Consider the following 5878-nt stretch of genomic DNA (forward strand, 5'->3'; position numbering starts at 1 on the left):
CTAACCCTAGAGTGAGAATCCCTCCTTTGCTTCATGAATAACAGGTGAGTAAAATAACTGGTATCAAAAACAAGATGGCCCAATCAAAACCAAGGACACCTGGTCAGCTTTAACTAACTGCTCCTGGATAACTAATTGATGCCATGATATGGTGAAGTCTGCCGAAGGGGAACCACCATTTGCCTGTATGCTTGGGCCTTGGCCCCTGTGACATTTTGTTGTCTTTGTTGGACTTTCCATCTCTTTCCACACTAAAATATTCTCATCCCTAAGAAAAGATTTGTTGTTAATTAATTATATTGTGGTGTGCTGTGCCCTTGGGTCTGGCCTGTATTTGGCAAGTAGTCTCTGAAGTTCCCACCTATAAAGGTGGTAATAACACAGTATGCTAATCAGTCAGTGCTTGAGTCCCACTTACCAAGGTGGGGCTTGAGCTCTATGGTCACTGGCTGCATGGGACAGCTATTTGTAATTGTGCACCCCCAGAATGGGCCCAGGGATGCTCTTTTGTAAAGTTTGTGGAAAGGAAAGAAACCACCACACAGGTTGCCCAACAGGAGTTGTTGTTCAGGCAAGGAGAGCAATCTTTCCCATTTCCCCTGCTGCTGCTTCCCTTGTTCCTATCATTTGCACTTTCCTGACCCCCAAAAGTATTCAGGTGCATATCCATGGGGATCCATCACCCAAACATTGGTGGGAAAGAAAAGAAAAGAAAAAGCAAAGCAAAGCAAAGCAAAGATAAGACAAAACAAGAAGAGGAAAAAGCATTTGGCATCAGCCCCTCCCAAAACATCAGAAGAAATAACATATCTGTTCTTCCAATGAGAAACCCCTAGCCAGTACTCATGGGCTCTACTTAATGTTGCTGCTTACCACCCTGCCACAGGGCTAATCTGTAATTACAAGGCTTGATGGTTCCCACCCAGTGGGGTAAAATAACCTTAGTGGTTGTGGAACCTAGCCCTGGAAGCTTGACTGGATGTCCCTGGAGGAGGGGGTGGCTGCCTGAGAGGTGGGCTCCCAAACCTTACCCCCTCCCACAAAAGACTCTAGAGTCTGTACAAATTAAAAAAAAAAAAAAAACAGGCATTTTCATTAGCGCCCCTGAGACTCCTTCATTTGGGAAGCTTTAGAAACCTTTTCTAATTTTTCCTGGAGACTTTGGATTACTCATGATGACAATGAGGCATCCATGGACTTCTAACACAAGAATTTCCCTCCCTCGGTGCCACACTATATTCCATTAGAGTGTGATTGCTGGCCACAAACTGGGCTCTCCTAGAAATAGAGACTCTCATATACCCTGTGGCCCTCTCTATCCAGCTGCCATCATGCCTTGGGTCATGGAAGCAGCACCCCACAGAATCAGCACAGCTACTAGGGCCTCCTTGCTACAGGATGGGACCAAACCTGGGCCCACTGGCATATCCCACTTACAGAAGGGGATGCCCCCTCTGTCTTTAGTCCCTTGCTAGATGCCATGGTGCTGGAAGAGGTTACCTCTCCCCCAAATCCTTTGATTATTCAGGGAGAATTTGGGATTAAGTAAGTAAACAATAACTGGAGGTTATATACTTACTGATGGTGCTGTCACTATCATGCTGGAGCTCAGTGGAATGTTGCTGCTTTCCGTCTTTTGACCAGGTGTCCCTGACAAAGTACTGGACCCAACATTTAGTATAAGATACCAAACTTCAAGCAGTCAACTTACCACTGGATTCCCTGGCCGAAAATTGACCCTATCTATACTTTTTTTTTTTTTTTTTTACAAACTTTTGATCCATTGACAAAGAATAGCCTGTTTTCTGTTAAAGAGCACTGTGAATCTCTTGCATCACAGATACCCAGAATATAAATCAAGGTAATAGATATCTCTACAAATGCTAAGGCTACTATACAAGTCCTTGCCAGGGTATTCCTTATCCCCATTAGAGTTCCGGATACTACTGATAGTGACCAAAGTATTCATTTCACTTCTCAAAAGACACAATGCTGACTCTTGAAGAAGTCATTCAATGAAATTTCTACCTTCCTTACAGGCTCCAAACAGTTGGCATAACTGAGACATAGAGGATTCCTCAAAGAATTCTTTAATAAAGTTACAAAATAGCAAATGGCTTTCTTGCTGGATGTCACTAAATGCCACAGGCATTGATTAGTCTCATTTCACATTCACAACTCCTGGGGACAGGCACCCCCTACCCCAATGCCACATTGTTTCCTCAATTACTTTTATTGGCCATTAAAAAACACCTCTAAAGTTCATGTTTTTGACAGTTACCTCTCATGTAGTTGTGGCCTCTCTCTCTCTGGTCTAGTTCCTCCTTCAATTTCTATTGAGACTCTTCTCTCTGAAAGTCTCACTAGCCACCAAGGTTTATTTATGTATTTATTTTTTAATTAAGAGATTCCTGGAGATAGAGGAGTCTTTTTTTTTTTTTTTTTTGACAGAGATCACAAGTAGGCAGAGCAGCCTCAGGCAAAGGCAGAGGGAGAGGCAGGCCCCCCGCTGAGCAAGTGGTCTGATGTGGGACTTGATCCCAGGACCCTGGGATCATGACCTGAGCTGAGGGCAGACACTTAACCAGCTGAACCACCGAGGTACCCCAGCCACCAAGGTTTAAATTGATATTAAGGCATCAAAGCTCAATTGTAGAGGAAGTCCTGAAATTTACTTTCAATATATGTACTTCCTTGACCTCTGAAACGCAGAAGGCTTTCAGTGGCCTAATCCTGTTTCCTTCCTTATTGTGCTCATACAGATAAGGTCCTCTAGCTAAATAACCTTGCTTTTCAAGGATACCAGAAACAATTTCTGCCTAACCCAGAGCAATAAGCTCCAATGCCCTGCCAGCCCCCACAATTATTCAAACAAGCTCATCACATCCCCTTACAGGAATTAATGGGGACCCTACATTCTTGATACTACAGAGCCTTCCTCCCACAGCTCCTGATATTCACTCTGTACAGCCTTCTGTGGCCCTGCATGGTATGTGGTGTCTTCCTCCCCCAGGCTGTGAGTATATGTGACTAATAAATAGCTGTCAATCTCAGCTGTCCACTGTCAAGTGTCATGTACTTGGTCATCCCCATAACTATAACTGGGAATTCCTCCCTCATCAATGAGGAGAATTGGAGGTGGTTAAAACTCTTGGGTAAGTAATTTTACCTCTTTGACCTTCAAGGTCCTTATATTAATATAATGTTCTTTAACTCAATTTGTGGATTTTATCCAGAAATATGCATCACAATGATCTGCAGATTTGTTTAAAGTCAGTAGTGCACTGTCCTAAGACCAATAATTCTATTTTTTTTTTAATTTAAATGTTTTTATTCACATGTATGGTAAATACTGTCCCCTAATAAAAAACCAATGACATTGTCTTTCAATCTGTCAAACTTACTAAAAAATTCATGTGTTTCTTTTTTATATCATGTGTTGACATAATATAGGATGCAGGATGTAAAAATCAATTTAATAGACATTATTAAATAATTTCACACATATGCAGAATCTTGGATAAATGGTTAAAATTATAGATGAACATTAAATGTGGGCACATGGATATTTCACGTCCACCAATGGGTTTAACAGAAAATGTGTTTGCACTGATTTCTGGTAACAACTTGCTCTCTGTGAATCTTTAAATACCCAACTCCAAATCTTCCAGCTCCTGGAGAAGAGCTTTCTTTTTTTGAATTTTCTCCAACTGATTTTTTTCTAGCTATTTTCCAGCTGCTGCTTGTTCTTTTGTTGTTCAATTGCTTTCAGTTTCTTCTTTAGGTTCTTGATTTTTTGGTCAAGACTGCGAGATAGTATTTTGTGGTGTACTCCGTGGGGCAGGAGTTAAGTGCCAAATCCAGACTCTTCTCATTTCTTGCCTCCTGTTTTGCAGCTTTCTTAGCCTCATGCTTCCTTTGATTTTTAAGGGCTGTTTTTGATAACAGCTTATCATTTCCTGCTTGTGGTTTCATATTCTGAGGTGGTTCCTCCTCATGCAGTTTGGAATTGGTGATTGGCTTATTTCTTAAAGCTGGGGGTCTATAAGCTGTTGCAACTTTAGGTTCTTCACTGGTACATCACTTGGAACTGCTTGGTAAGTTATTGTTTTTGCTGGAAATATTCCATCTAAAAATGGCTGCCAAGAAACCTGCCATAATTCTCCATTTGACAGCACATTATACTGGTGTAAGACAGAGCTCATTATTAACACGTAACCTGGTAGCACACATGGCTGTTGAAATATGCTCACTGTCAGGGCACCAAGCAAAATAGGTAGAATCAGAGGCCACTGGTTTAGAAATAAGTTTGTAGTTTTTAACATCCCACACTTCCATTTGTCCGCTCAGATTTCCAAATCCAGTTGGTACTAATATATGTCCATGTGGGCTATAGTAGGCTGCATTATGAGGACCAGTTCCAAAGTCAAACACATGACCAATAATTCTAATTTGATGACTCTGGAGTGGGCTGGGACAGCTGTAAGGTTAAAAAGTCTCCACCAGTGATTTGGATGGTTGATAATCATTGGCATAGTTCCATGCTCTAAACATATAATGTGTATATGAATTACCTGGCAATCTTCTTTAAGTGTAGATTCTGATTCAGCAGACATGGAGTTGGGTTTACATTTTACATTTCTGACAACCTCCTAGTGGATGCTCCTGATGCTCACCATAACTACAAGGATGTAGATCAGTGATTTTCAGCCTTTGTTGCATTTCATAATCATTTGGGCAGTGTTGAAAAATTTCAATGCCCAGGACACACCCAAGAATAATTCATCAGAGCCTATGAACATAGTCTCATGTATCAGAATTTTTTAATGTCCCTAGGTAATTTTGGTGGCATGGAAAGTTGAGAAGTAATGGTCTAGAACAGGGTTTCTGAATCTTTTTTTTTTTTTCCATTATTACCCAACTCCATGCAAAAAAAGGAAAATAGGAATTTATTTTCCTAATTACTCCTATGCTTTTCCTCCATGAAATATAATTACTGCAGATATTTTATGTATCTCTTTGTGTACTGTGGCCATTTGGAAGGACACAATTCACTATAATATCTAAGTTTTATTCCCCCACCCCCAAGCCCCTTTTCCCGTCTTGTGGATAATATTGTCCCTATTGAAAATGCATAAACTAAAATTCTAATTTTTGAAGCCATTTCAACTTTGTGGTACTGTGTCTTTGATCACAACTGACTAAAGTCCCAAGATAAAGCAAAACAATCTGTATGATATGTATGAAGCTGAGATTTTATTTTCAATACTGCTGCATCTGATGATAAGGGATTCTGGGCTACCCTATATAATGTATTGTCAACAGGTCATTTTGTATGTGCCTGGCATTGAGAGCTCAATTCTCTGTTAGAAACTCTCTGTTTTTGTTTTGGGGAAGGTTCTTCTCTCATTGCACAATGCTTTGGGGGTGTTATAACTCAAGAATCTCCTGCTCTGCTCAATTAGTGACCATGTGACTCATGCTGGCCAATCAGCATTCTTTCCCTAAAATTTGAACTTTGAGTTCAATGACACAAAGAATGGAAATAGTTATGTGACACCCAAAAAAGACAACCATTGGTTTCTAAATTTCTGATATCTGTAGCCCGTATGGTTATTGTCCTTTCTGAGATAAGTTCTCCAGATTTTCTTTTTGTAATCTCCTCCATATCCTTCCAAGAGTTTACTTTTGACTTGTTAGTGAAAGCATTGTTGGTCACCTACAACCAAATAACCTTAATTGACATCTCTATAAGTAATATATAACTTTATATAATTATGCTCAACTTACATTTTAGTCTTTTGTTTATAGTAAAAGGGGAATGGAGTCCACCCTATCTACCCTGACTCCCATCTCTACTCCACTCTGACTTGCACTC

The 5878-nt window shown here is 40.3% G+C and overlaps 1 pseudogene; it reads right to left on the reverse strand.

Moving 5' to 3' along the window:
- Nucleotides 1–3465: 3465 nt before the first annotated feature.
- LOC123856551 (eukaryotic translation initiation factor 2A-like) lies at nucleotides 3466–4616 on the reverse strand (annotated as a pseudogene).
- Nucleotides 4617–5878: the final 1262 nt, after the last annotated feature.

This window comes from Mirounga angustirostris, unplaced genomic scaffold, assembly GCF_029215605.1.
Source record: "Mirounga angustirostris isolate CCGP_5_RB_7025 unplaced genomic scaffold, mMirAng1.0.hap1 SCAF_13, whole genome shotgun sequence".
Taxonomy (NCBI): domain Eukaryota; kingdom Metazoa; phylum Chordata; class Mammalia; order Carnivora; family Phocidae; genus Mirounga; species Mirounga angustirostris.